This window comes from Gopherus flavomarginatus, chromosome 11 (genome assembly GCF_025201925.1).
Source record: "Gopherus flavomarginatus isolate rGopFla2 chromosome 11, rGopFla2.mat.asm, whole genome shotgun sequence".
Taxonomy (NCBI): Eukaryota; Metazoa; Chordata; order Testudines; family Testudinidae; genus Gopherus; species Gopherus flavomarginatus.
This window is the reverse complement of record NC_066627.1, coordinates 7,018,434-7,032,840: the sequence shown is the minus strand read 5'-3', so window position 1 is coordinate 7,032,840 and position 14,407 is coordinate 7,018,434. Positions and strand designations below refer to the sequence as shown.

At 44.2% G+C, this 14,407-nt stretch overlaps 2 pseudogenes; both read left to right on the top strand.

The window, feature by feature from the left end:
- Positions 1–6,181: 6,181 nt before the first annotated feature.
- LOC127031321 (olfactory receptor 14A16-like) lies at positions 6,182–7,161 on the top strand (annotated as a pseudogene).
- Positions 7,162–12,200: 5,039 nt separating this feature from the next.
- On the top strand, positions 12,201–13,189 carry LOC127031317 (olfactory receptor 14A16-like; annotated as a pseudogene).
- The last annotated feature ends 1,218 nt before the right edge of the window (positions 13,190–14,407 follow it).

Below are 14,407 nucleotides of genomic sequence, written 5' to 3'. Positions count from 1 at the left end.
CAAAAGAGGTGGTACTGTAGACCCCATACTCAAGACCCTCCAAAATGAAATATGACCATAAATTGTACGAAGTGGGACTGATGGCGTGCACTGCAGGCATATTTGGGCCTGCTAAAAAGGAGGGGACCAGGAACATGGGGACAAAGGCTCTGAGGTGTTAGAGCTTTGGACATGCTTGCTTGAAACTGACCCTAAGAAACATTGGTCTTCTGCTTGCTATCTGCATGATAAGGACCAGGGGAAGGAGTGAAAGAAAATCCCCCAACAGAATCAATTAATCTTTGCCTCCGGACTTCTGCTTCTGAGCTGTGTAATGCTCCAGAGAGTGACTCTCACAAGCCCTTCTGAAATAGACACAGAAAAATCCCATATCATAAGTCCTTTAATTCCAGCAAAGCTCAAAGCCAGCTACACACAGTTCATCTACAGAGAGAAACAACTTTGGCACTAGCTCTGACAGTTCAGTCTCAGAGTCCGTGTTGGCACTTTTGGAACTATAGCAGCAGAGCTAAGGTTCCATAAATGTGCCAGAATAACCCTGTAGCGTAGACACAACCAATAGTGAGGGATGGGGGGTTAATAGGAAAATCACCTAGCTGAGCAATGGCAGCTAGACTGAAGTATTCTTCCATCGACCTTACTATGCGTACACCTGGCTTGGCTTGTCATAGCTACATCGCTCAGATCTTTTCACACTCCGACCAGACATAGGTGTATAATAGCTGCCAGGGCATGTCTGGGGCACACACAGAGGGAGGCATATAGTTACCAGGAACTGGGGAAGAACTTCTCCATAGTTCTCTGCAGATGGGCCCTACTACCTCCTTATTTTTCAGGGCAGTTATACCCTTGTTACCCTCATTGTGTGTCATTCTGGTCCTTATCTATTTTCTCATTTTGGAACACACTTCTTATCTTAGGCTATTTCCAAGGTTCCCTGCTCCATTGGAACTTTCCAGCTCTCTCAACATCTGTTGGTGAGTCATTAAGTATGCCCTTCTAAGAGACATGTTGATTCATTTCACATCTTGTAGTTAGAACATTGCTAAGATATCTCTATAAAAGTTCTGAAAATATGCTAAGGGCTACAGCTTGGAAAAATTCCACTCTCTAAAGTTAGCTTCCTCTGAACTGTAAAGCATCATAGGACTCTTGCAAGCCTTAAAGTCTTTCTTGGCCTAAGTGTCAACACTCCCTGAAAGTCAATAGAGTGGCATCTATTTCCACCCTCTGCCAATCTGCTTCAAAATATGTTTGATAATATGCAGTACAAATATGGAACAAATTACAACCCCAACCCAACAATCTTAGGAACAATAGTTGTTCTATTGCAACGATAGAGAGCCTATTTTGTGAGAGGACACTAAAAGAGTTAAGTTTCATTAGCCTAGCAAAACACAGGCTGAGGCAAGATATGGTCGCTCTCCATAAATGCTTCAGAGGGACAAACACCACTGAAGGAGAAGGGCTATTGAGGCTAAATGACAATGTTGGTAGAAGAACAAATGGGGAGAAACTGTCCGTGGGTAAATTCAGTCTGGAGATGAGAAGAAGATTTGCACATATCAGAGGAGGGAGGGTCCAGAAGAGTAATGGCCCAAACAGCCTACGTAGTTTTAAGATGGAGTTTGATAACTGTATTGCCAAGTTTGTATGATAGAGTTGCCAGTGATATCAAGGGATTAGATTTGATGACTCTGGTCATGTCCAGTTGTATGTTCTTATGGTAAACAGCAGGCTCACAACTTGGCCAGGAAATTGAAATTTTAAACCACTGGTACAGCCTGATTCCCTCTTCCCATGGAAACAGGACATGGGCAAGGCCAACATTCGAAGTGGCAGCTTGTCTGTGATGATTCCACCCAATGTCATGTTGTTGGCCTGCTACTCGGCGGTTCACTGATTTATGGCACCTTCCGCTGCACTTCGCTATCACTGCAATAATGGGCTGTTACCATCCCTCTGCTACTGCTGTGTTGTATCGTTTCCCTCTGTGCTGAGCGAGTCAGTCGCCCCCAGGACACTTGGGTTCTATTCTTGGCTCTGCCACTGAGCTGTTGTGTGACCTTGGGCCAGTCACTTCCCCTCTCCATGCCTCTGTTTTCCCTCTCTCCATCCCATTTATCTGCCTTGTCTAGGAGGGCTGTGAGCCCTTTGGGGGATGGGCTATGTCTGATTATGTATATGCACCATCTTCAGCATTTGTGCTCAGCTAACAGCAGTGCTCTACACAGGATACAGTGCTAGACTAAAAAGCTCAGTTCTAATTCTGTTAACCCCTTATTTGACCTTGGGCAGGATACAGACAGAAATTGTCTTCTTGGTTCAAATCTGTCCCTGACTGTAAAGGTGCCAACATATATAGAACAAATTCTGTGGGCTCTCAGCTTTGGTGCTTTGCAGTTTTGCCATCCTGCAGCTTCCCTGGAAAACTGAAATTAAAATGGATGTAATAGCATGAATGGGCTTGAAATTATATTATTGGACAATATTAGTGATCCCCAGTCTTGTGGAAAGCCAAGCTACCAATTAGGGGTGATCAGAAAGGTTCTGATTAAGCTGTTTTTAAAAGGAAAATTGGGGTTTTGATTACATTTCCAGGTAAAGTCTCAGCTATCTTTCCCCTCCTCCAGAGTGTGTGTGTGTGTGTGTGTGTGTGTGTGTGTGTGGTCAGAAAAATTGAAAACCCATTTTGGGGGACATTATGGCTGAAATTTACATTTTCATATGGCCCACATTTGGGGTCCTTTAATCTAGGAGTTGCTGAGACATAAGCTATGAAAAAGGTTTCTAGGTGTTTTTTTTAGGGGAGGGGGTATTTTTGGTTTTGGTTTTTTGTTTTGGGGTTTTTTTTTGTGCAGAACTAGAGGTCAAATAATTGATGTGATGCAGTTCAAAATGCTTTTGATCTGTTGACTTTTACAAAAGGTAATTCATAGCCTCCATAAAAATCTTTGGGGAGGCCAAATTGAGAAAGGTATTTTAGAAAATGTCCATTTTTAGTGTGCATGCACCAATGCAGAAAAATGACTAGAAAGTTTCCTTTCCCAGCAGTTTATATTCTTTAAAGCTTGACTCTTTTAGGTGTTCTAAAATATGCTTTGCTCTAAAGTTTGGTGAGCCACTGGCAGGCATGGGGTAGTTTTAGTGATCTAAATCTGGGGTCATTTCTCTGCAGGTATCCTGTGTTTCTCCTACCCTTCCCCTCAAAAAAATGTTTCCTTCGGCTGTCTTGCACTGTTAAACTGAGAGGTACTAAGGACTGGATGAATCACAGAACATGCTGAGATGGATACCTGTGAACTCACCCTTTGGTTAACATAACTAAGAGTAAATTAATCACAAGTCCCCACCCACCACAAAAGGAGTTTTGACTTAGTGGCAGGTAGTTACTAAATTTGTGAAGCCTGGGTGGCAATTTTATTTTAGGAGGAAGGCCATAGAAGGAGAGGGTGCTGGTCTTCAGGGGAAACTGCTGGAGCTTCCTTCTCCACCACTGTCCTATCCACCTCCACACACATAAAGGGCTTTCAAAAAGTCCCCCCAATTCCAAATAAATGAAGCAAACTCTAACAGGTCAGAACATCAGCTGGTGTAAATATGGAGATATACCTATCTCATAGAACTGGAAGGGACCCTGAAAGGCCATCAAGTCCAGCCCCCTGCCTTCACTAGCAGGATCAAGTATTGATTTTGCCCCAGATCCCTAAGTGGTCCCCCTAAGGATTAAATTCACAAGCCTGAGTTTAGCAAGCCAATGCTCAAACCACTGAGCTATCCCTCCCCCAGACCTTGACCAAACCTTGATTGAAATCAAAGGGCCAGGTCATCAATTGCATAAATAGCCCTAGCTACCCTGAAATCAATGTCACTATATCAATTTACACCAACTCAGGACCTGATCCTAAGTTTTTAGTCTTTGCCTCTGGATACCTCTTAGTAACCAACTTCAAACACCCAGGGCAGCCTGGCCTGTGGGTTCTTTTGGTAGCTGCATCCCAAGAGCTGCAGATGCAGTGGAAGAAAAAAAATTCTCTTATCCCCTGGTGGTAATCATGCGGAGTTAATGAAGGAATAGGCTGTCCAAGGCCAGCTGGGGCTCTGGTGCCACTAGGCTCTTAGCTATTGTAGGTCATATGTCTCTGATATATATATATATATATTTGATTTGTCAAATACCTTAGCCAAACCTGCCTTGTTTTTAGCCAAGAGTCCTTCTGGGGATGCTGCCATTGTGCATGATCAAGGGCAGGTCATATTCCCACTCTGCAGAGTTAGGTTCGGTTAGGGCAGGTTGTCAGGGTGACTTGTTCAGAGGTTACATCAGAGGTGGGCGTACAGCCCTGGAGACCAGATTCAGCTATTTAGCCCCAGAGCAAGGACATACAGGGATGTAGCCACCTCTGGATGCTGCACAAGCTGGTATCAGCTCTAGAGTTGGGAGGTACTTTCAGCTCTGATCCCATTTAGTCCATAACGTCTCAGCCAAACCTGTGCAAGGAGAGGAGCAGGGAGCGCTCATTTGTGGAGTGGGTCCCTGACTGCCAGGAACTACAGAAGGACCCAGCAACTCAGGAGAACCAGTGACAGAACATGGAAATTGCTGCTGGATAATGAAGTGATGGCTCCATGAGAGAGAGAAGGTGATAGACTGTTGTGCATGGAAATATATAGATACATAGTGGCCAATAGTTTCTAGTACTGGAGGATCAAATGAATCACAATTAAGGAAAAAAATTGTTCAAAGACCAGCACAGTAAGTTTTCTATTGCAACTAAATATGTTAGTCTATTAATGCACAGGGCAAATTTAAGAACATAAATGTGAACTGCAATTAAAACTCTTTATGATGTTTACTATTAATTCAATCAAACAAATAGAGCCAATCAGATTTATTTATTTTATTAGAAAATTTTGACTTTTCATAGAAATCCATAAAATCCCTAAATGTTGAGGTTTCTGCTGAAAACTGAAAAAAATTCCAATCAAAATCCTCCACAAATTAAAAAAAAATCTGTTTTTGGATAGATAGATAGATCGATAGATAGATAGATAGATGAGATCTTGCATAAAAATTTCTTTAACTGAAAACCCAAATTTTCTTTAAAAAGAGTTAAAGCAGAACATTATTGACCAGGGTAGAAAGTACTAATATTGTCCAATGATACCATAATTTAAAACATTGTCATTCTGTTACATCCATTTTTATTTCTGTTTCAAAGACATAACTGCAGGATGGCAGAACTAAATAAACAGCAGAGCTGACACCCACGGAATATGAGCTGTACATAATAGACATGCTAGAACCTTGAAACTCGGAGTCCAGTTTGAATCAGGTAGTCGTAGACTGTCTACCTGGACCCTGCCCAAGGACACGGAGGGCACATCTACAGCACAGCTGGGAGCAAGTTTCCCAACACACCTAGGCAGACTTCTCCAGCTCTGTGTTAAACATTGAGGGGTAGATGGGGACAGCGCAGACAGCAGCTCAGTCTCGCCACTTCAGTGGAAACCTGGATGAACTTTGAGGCTTCGTAGTCAGCTGATGCCCACGCTACCTCTGGCATTTAGGATGCTCAGCGAGTCTGTCCTGTTTCACTAGAATGTGAGAACTAGGCTGTCTTGGAGTTCTAGTACTTTAGTTTTGTGCCCAAGTTTTTCCTCTGTTGTTTTACAGATTTGAGGGGCCATATTTGCTCGATCTGAGGGTTTGGGTTGTAATTTATTCCAGTCTTTAATGTATTTGATCAAGTGACGCCTTGGGCCACATCCTCAGATGGTGGAAAGTGATGCAGCCCCATGGCCTGTAAGGGCATTACACCAATCGACACTAGTGGGATAACACACCTGGGTTATGGTCTGATTGCATGCAGCAGTTGTAGCTGTGTTAGTCCCAGGTTATTAGAGAGCCAAGGTGGGTGAGGTAGTCTGTGTGGCTCAAAAGTTTGTCTCTCTCACCCGCAGAAGTTGGTACAATAACAGATATTACATCACCCTCTGTGTCTCACCAGTGCTCTGATTGTAGGAGGTGAGGAGCACTCACTGCTCCTAGTCAACTGAAGTGACAAACGCTGTGCACCTTTGGCATACAGATCATGGGGTATTACTCGGAAGGAAATAAGGGTAATTTCCTCTGTTGCTCTAATCTTGACTGTTGTCCTTCTCCTTCTCTCCACAGCCATCACACAATGTGCTTCGGAAGAAAATGTTCAACCGAACCACTGTGACAGAGTTCCTTCTGCTGGCGTTTTCTGATGTTAGGGAGCTGCAAATTTTGCACTTTGTGGTGTTTCTAATGATTTACCTGGCAGCCCTGATGATGAATCTTCTCACCATCACAGCCATAGCCTTCTACCAACATCTTCACACTCCCTTGTACTTGTTCCTGGTGAATCTGGCCATCCTAGACCTTGGCTCCACCTCTGTCACCCCCCCAAACCCATGTCCAATTCCCTCATGAACACCAGGGTGATTTCTTATTCTGGATGTGTTGCCCAAGTCTTTGTCTTCATGTTCCTTGGTTCAGCTGATCTCGGCATCCTGACTGTCATGGCATATGACCGATATGTCACCATCTGCCAACCACTGCACTATGAGAGAGTGATGAACAGGAGAGCTTGTGTCCAAATGGCAGCCAGTGCCTGGATCTGTGGTATTCTTTACTCTGCCCTGCACACTGGGAACACTTTTGTAATATCCTTCTGTGGAGGCAACAGGGTGGATCAGTTCTTCTGCGACATCCCCCAGCTACTCAAGCTTGCCTGCTCTGACTCTGACGTCAATGAAAGTGGTGTTATTGCCTTTAGTGCATGCTTAGTCTTAAGCTGCTTTGTTTTAATAATTGTGTCATATGTTCAGATCTTCAAAACTGTGCTGAGAATTCCCTCTGAGCACGGCCGGCATAAGGCCTTCTCCACCTGCCTTCCTCACGTTACAGTTGTCTCTTTGTTTATTTTCTCTGGCATCTTTGCCTACCTGAAACCCAACTCCAGCTCAACATCACGTCTGGATCTCGTGGTGGATGTTTTCTATTCCGTGGTGCCTCCAATGATGAATCCGATCATCTACAGCATGAGGAACAAGGAGATCAAAGCTGCCCTGAGGAAATTGATTGGACAGAGGTTATTCATGATCAATAAAATGTTCATCTTTCTCCTTTAATTTTAATTTCCTTCTGTGTTTCCAGCGGTGCTGGAACAATTTTTATAGTGGGGGTGCTGAGAGCCATTGAACCAAACTTTATAAACCCTGCATATAATAGAAACTACTTCAAGCCAGGGGGTACTGCAGCACCCCTCACACCCTTAGTTCCACCACCCATGTGTGTTTCTTTACAAATAAATCAACTGATGACATTTTTGTCTCCATGAGCATATGATTTGCCATCTCTTTATACACAAAGGGGAATTTGCATGGGGAAAATGAAAACACCACTCGAGTCAGTGGAGCTACCATAAATTTATACCAGTATGAATAATATCAGCATCTATTTGTCTGTCTGTCTGTTTATCTGTCACAGGATTGTATACTGCCACCCATCACCATACTATCTGAGCACCTTCTGTATAATACCAGTAGCCATATCAAAGTCCTTACTGGACTTCATGGAGTCCCTGACTCTTCTTTTTGGGAATACAAAATTGGATTGCACTATCAGTGCAATAACTGTTGTTTTTTGCTTCTGTTTATGATTTTTAGTTTATATTTTTTTTACCTAATCGGTAGGTGGGTTTATTTCTTTCATTGTTCCATTGTTTTTAAGGTGGAACTGACTGGGAAGATGGTAAGTGTTCATTGAGACAGCATTGTCAATTTTTTGTTACCTATTGGGGATGCCTCTACTTCACCTCTTTGATGGGGTTTTCTACACGAGCTGCAAATTTTCTTTCTACAATGATAAAGGTGTGACAAGTGTCTGCATGGTTGAGTTCCTATTGAAATAATTATATGAATAGAACTGGGTTATTATTGTGTTATTAATAATGTGTTAGGGAACCAAGACCCTTAGGTAGACATCTTTTTATTATTGTAACCTAAATAAATAAATCTATGCGTGTCATTCGTGCTATGGTGGGAAAGGGTTGTTTGTTTGTTTGTTTCAGAGGAAGCGGTGGAGTATTTCTATGCATATCCTCCAGGAGGCTCCCTACTCCCTGAAATTGTTCTACTCTTTATCTCTGGATCAGAGATCACAGCTGGGGGTCCCTGGCTTGAATGGGAGCTTCAGCTCTCTACTCTGCAGCCTGGAATTCCCAAGAACCCTGGCTCAAGACAGGGCTCTGAGGGCTTCCAGATTCCATGCCATGGAGCTGGGAGCCTGGAATCCCAGTGTCCACAGCTCTGGGCTAACCTTTCCATGCAGACTGTCCTGGGCCAGGAACCCAAAGGCTTCCATATTCCCAGGCCAACTGGCTGCTTGGAATCAATGCTGAGAGGGGAAGCCTGGGGAGCCAGGGTTCCCAAGAGACTGGAAGCCCTGGGGTACCCAGTCTGGGACAGTTGCATGGCTGGCCAGGCCCTGAGCAGCAGTCCCTAAGCCCATTCCCTAGGCCCATTCCTGCAGCCATTGGTCAGACACCACTGCCAATGACTGTTGCCAGAACCATGATCAACGGCTGCTGGAACTGGTCCTGATATCCCAAATTCAGCCCCGAACAAGCACAGCTTCTCCAAGATGGAGCAACAGCAGGAGTTGAAAAACTATTTCAGATCCCTGCAATAGGCAGAGAAAGGGCTCTGGGTCCTCAGTGCGGGACACTGTGTCCCCAATCACATGGTCTTTGTCAGCAGGACTCTAGAGGCACAACACAAGCCATGTTAGGCAGAGCTCTGTGCCCTGAAGGGGGGTTTGCTGAGCAATGCCCCCCCACCCCAGGTGGAGCAGCCATTTCTAAGACGCTGCTTCCAAAATGCTTGAGTTCGATTCTCCAACAGGTCACCAGCCCTGGTGGACACTGACCTGAGGAACCTCCAGTGAGATCCTCAGTTTCCTGCCCCAGGTCAGGAGGTGGCAGTGGTGGCTGGTTGTTGTTCAGCTTGGGCCTTAATTTATGGAAGGTTTATCAGGAGCATGGTCCAAGCACAGGACTTAGAACCAGAACAGAGTTGTAATCAGACTCCTCTCTACCCAGGGCTATAGGCTGTTTAGCCCATTCCTGGACATGGGTGGTGCATCTCCTGTTGGCCATCTCTGTGATGTAGCTCCGTCACCTACACAGGGACATGGCACACTGAGGACCATCCAACAGCTCCCATTCTGTGGCCACCTCCAGGATTGATGATGAGCCGTAGACATGCCATAGAAGGAGAGGAGAGGGTGGTGGTCCTCAGGAGAAACTGTTGGAACTTCAGTCTCCAACCTCGCCCTATCCCCCCCTCCACACACAAAATGGTCTTTCAAAAGACATCCCTAATCCCAGCTAAACAAACTAAACTCTGACAGGCCAAATCCTCAGCTGATATAAATCGGCCACAGCACAATTGAAATCAAAGGGCCAGGCCATCATTCGGCATAATTAGCCCTAGCTACTCCGAAATCAGTGGAACTGTATTAATTTATACCAGCTCAGGAAATGATCGTTCTTTATTAGAATTTGTCTCTGGCTACCTCTTAGTGATCAATTTCAAGCAGCCAGGGCGGCCTGGGCTGTGAGTTCCTCTGGTGGCTGCATTCCAAGATCTGCTGATCCAATGCAGGGGCAAAAAAACTCTGTTCCCCCAAAAGTAATTATGTGGCATGAATGAAAGAAGAGACTATTCCAGGCCAGTGGAGCTTCTGGTGCTCTAAGCTATTGTAGGTCAACTGTCTGTGCTATAAATATATATTCGATTTGACAAATATCTTGGGACACTCTTTCAGCCTCAACCTTGCCTTGTTTTTAGCCAAGGGTCCTTCCAGAGATGTTGCCATTGTATAAGATCCAGGCTAGGTTGTGTTCTCCCTCTGTGGGATCAGTTAGAGTATATGGTCAGGGTGGTTTGTTCAGAGGTGAGATCATTGCTGGGCTCACAACCCTGGAGACATCATTCAACTATTTAGACCCAGAGCAGGGACTTCCTGGGCTGTAGCCATGTCAAGCTGTACAGCTGGGAGGGACTTTCAGTCCCTGATTCTATTTAATCCTTCACCTCTTAGCCAAGCCTGCCCCAGGAGTGGAGCAGGAAGTGCAAATCTGTGGCATGGATCCCTGTCTACTTGGAACTGCAGGGAGACTCAGTAACTCAGAAATCCAGTGATAGAATATGAAAATCAGTGCTGGATAATGCAATGATGGGTTTCTGAGAGAGATATATCAACAGTGGTCATTAATTTCTAGCACTGCAGGATCAAATGCTTTGCAAGTTGGGAAAATCTATCCAAAAACCAACACAGTAAGTTTGCTATTGTCTTTTTTTCTTCATTAGAAAATATTGTCTTTTCATAGAAGTCCCCCAAATTTCCAAAGTTTGGAATTTCTGCAACAGGAAACCAATCATTCTCTGCTGAAAACTGAAAAATTCCAACCAAAATCTCACCCCTCAAGAAAAAAATCAGCTTTTGAATAGATAGATAGATAGATAGATAGATAGATAGATAGATAGATAGATAGATGAGACCTTGCATAAAAATTTGTTTAACTGAAAACACAAATTTTCCTTAAAAAGAGTTAAATCAGAATATTATTGACCAGGGTGGGAAGTACTAATGTTGTCCAGTGATACCATAATTTTCAAAGATGTCATTCTGTTATATCCATTTTTATTTCTTTTTCAAAGACATAACTGCAGGATGACAGAACTGAATAAACAGCAGAGCTGATATCCAGGGAATATGGACTGTACCTAACAGACATGCTTGAACCTTGAAACTCAGAGTCTGGGTTGAATCAAGCAGTGGCAGGCTGTCTATCTGGACTTTGCCAAAGGACACTAAGGGCATATCTACACCACAGCTGGGGGCATGCTTCCAAACTCAGGTAGGCAGACTTCACTAGCTCATAGCGGAGCAGATGGGGCCAGCACAGGGAGCGGCTCAGTCTAGTTACCTCAATATGAACCTGCCTTAACAGCATGGGTTCGCAGTTGGATGGAGCCTGATCTGGTGCCCAGGCTACCTCTGACTACATGGGTATGTTTTGTGCAGTAACTTGAGCAGAGCTAACCCATGTCCATCTACTGGAGTTGGGAAGATGTTCCCCTCTCCTGTGTAGATGGACCACCAGGAGGTCAATGGTACAGGAATCCAAACCTCCTGGTCTATCAAAATATCCCATGTGCAACACTGCTGCCAGCTGAGCACAGAGTCTGTAAATGGGTTCACAGTGCAGATACATGACAAAACACATTCCACCCCCACAGAGCTCATAAAAGAAAAGTCAGAGAAAGGGAAGGAGAGGAAACGGAGACATGGGGAGAGGAAGTGACCGTCCCAAGGTCATACAGCAGGTCACTTGCAGAGACAAGAACAAAAGCCAAGTCTCCTGACTGCCTCTGACCCGCACATACCAGATATAAAGTCACAGAGGGAAACGACCTAACCTAGCAGTAACTGTGCAATGCTGCCAGCCCATCTTTACTCCGAGATGGGAGTGCTGCTGGGATTGTTGCCATTAATCAATTTGTAACCAAGTGGCAGGTCATCTATAAACAGAGGTTGGAGAGGAATTGTTACAGACAAGCTAGAACTTAGGATGCTCAGCGAGTGTGTCATATTTCCCTAGAAAGTGGGAATTGGGCTGTCTTGGGGTTCTAGTACTTTAGTTTCATGCCAAAGTTTTTTTTTCTGTTGTTTGACAGAGTTGAGGGGCCATATTTGCTCAATCTGTGGATTTTTTTTGCAATTTGTTCCAGTCTTTAATGCATTTGTTCAAGTGACATCTTGGGCCAGATCCTCAGATAGTGCAAACTGATGTAGCCCCATGGATTTTATGGGAGTTATGCTAATTGACACCAGTGTGTTAACACACCTGATTGTATGCAGTACTTGTAGCCATGTTGGTCCCAGAATATTAAATAGACAAGGTCGGTGAGGTAGTATGTGAGGTTCGAAAGTTTGTCTCTCTCACCCACGGAAGCTGATACAATAACAGCTATTACCTCACTGACCTTCTCTCTCTAGTGCTCTGATCATCAGCAGTGAGATCATGGGACAATTACTCAGAAGGGAATCAAGGCCATTCTCTCTGAAAATCGAATCCTGAGTGTGGACCTTCTTCTTCCCTCCACAGCCATCACACAACTTGCTGAGGAAGAAAATGTCCAACCGAACCACCATGACCGAGTTCCTTCTCTTGGGTTTCTCTGACATTCGGGAGCTGCAGATTTTGCACTTTGTGGTGTTTCTAATGATTTATCTGGCAGGCCTGATGGGGAATCTTCTTATCATCACAGCCATAGTCCTCAACCACTATCTTCACACTCCCTTGTACTTCTTCCTGGTGAATCTGGCCATCCTAGACCTTGGCTCCACCTCTGTCACCCCCCCAAACCCATGTCCAATTCCCTCATGAACACCAGGGTGATTTCTTATTCTGGATGTGTTGCCCAAGTCTTTGTCTTCATGTTCCTTGGTTCAGCTGATCTCGGCATCCTGACTGTCATGGCATATGACCGATATGTCACCATCTGCCAACCACTGCACTATGAGAGAGTGATGAACAGGAGAGCTTGTGTCCAAATGGCAGCCAGTGCCTGGATCTGTGGTATTCTTTACTCTGCCCTGCACACTGGGAACACTTTTGTAATATCCTTCTGTGGAGGCAACAGGGTGGATCAGTTCTTCTGCGACATCCCCCAGCTACTCAAGCTTGCCTGCTCTGACTCTGACGTCAATGAAAGTGGTGTTATTGCCTTTAGTGCATGCTTAGTCTTAAGCTGCTTTGTTTTAATAATTGTGTCATATGTTCAGATCTTCAAAACTGTGCTGAGAATTCCCTCTGAGCACGGCCGGCATAAGGCCTTCTCCACCTGCCTTCCTCACGTTACAGTTGTCTCTTTGTTTATTTTCTCTGGCATCTTTGCCTACCTGAAACCCAACTCCAGCTCAACATCACGTCTGGATCTCGTGGTGGATGTTTTCTATTCCGTGGTGCCTCCAATGATGAATCCGATCATCTACAGCATGAGGAACAAGGAGATCAAAGCTGCCCTGAGGAAATTGATTGGACAGAGGTTATTCATGATCAATAAAATGTTCATCTTTCTCCTTTAATTTTAATTTCCTTCTGTGTTTCCAGCGGTGCTGGAACAATTTTTATAGTGGGGGTGCTGAGAGCCATTGAACCAAACTTTATAAACCCTGCATATAATAGAAACTACTTCAAGCCAGGGGGTACTGCAGCACCCCTCACACCCTTAGTTCCACCACCCATGTGTGTTTCTTTACAAATAAATCAACTGATGACATTTTTGTCTCCATGAGCATATGATTTGCCATCTCTTTATACACAAAGGGGAATTTGCATGGGGAAAATGAAAACACCACTCGAGTCAGTGGAGCTACCATAAATTTATACCAGTATGAATAATATCAGCATCTATTTGTCTGTCTGTCTGTTTATCTGTCACAGGATTGTATACTGCCACCCATCACCATACTATCTGAGCACCTTCTGTATAATACCAGTAGCCATATCAAAGTCCTTACTGGACTTCATGGAGTCCCTGACTCTTCTTTTTGGGAATACAAAATTGGATTGCACTATCAGTGCAATAACTGTTGTTTTTTGCTTCTGTTTATGATTTTTAGTTTATATTTTTTTTACCTAATCGGTAGGTGGGTTTATTTCTTTCATTGTTCCATTGTTTTTAAGGTGGAACTGACTGGGAAGATGGTAAGTGTTCATTGAGACAGCATTGTCAATTTTTTGTTACCTATTGGGGATGCCTCTACTTCACCTCTTTGATGGGGTTTTCTACACGAGCTGCAAATTTTCTTTCTACAATGATAAAGGTGTGACAAGTGTCTGCATGGTTGAGTTCCTATTGAAATAATTATATGAATAGAACTGGGTTATTATTGTGTTATTAATAATGTGTTAGGGAACCAAGACCCTTAGGTAGACATCTTTTTATTATTGTAACCTAAATAAATAAATCTATGCGTGTCATTCGTGCTATGGTGGGAAAGGGTTGTTTGTTTGTTTGTTTCAGAGGAAGCGGTGGAGTATTTCTATGCATATCCTCCAGGAGGCTCCCTACTCCCTGAAATTGTTCTACTCTTTATCTCTGGATCAGAGATCACAGCTGGGGGTCCCTGGCTTGAATGGGAGCTTCAGCTCTCTACTCTGCAGCCTGGAATTCCCAAGAACCCTGGCTCAAGACAGGGCTCTGAGGGCTTCCAGATTCCATGCCATGGAGCTGGGAGCCTGGAATCCCAGTGTCCACAGCTCTGGGCTAACCTTTCCATGCAGACTGTCCTGGGCCAGGA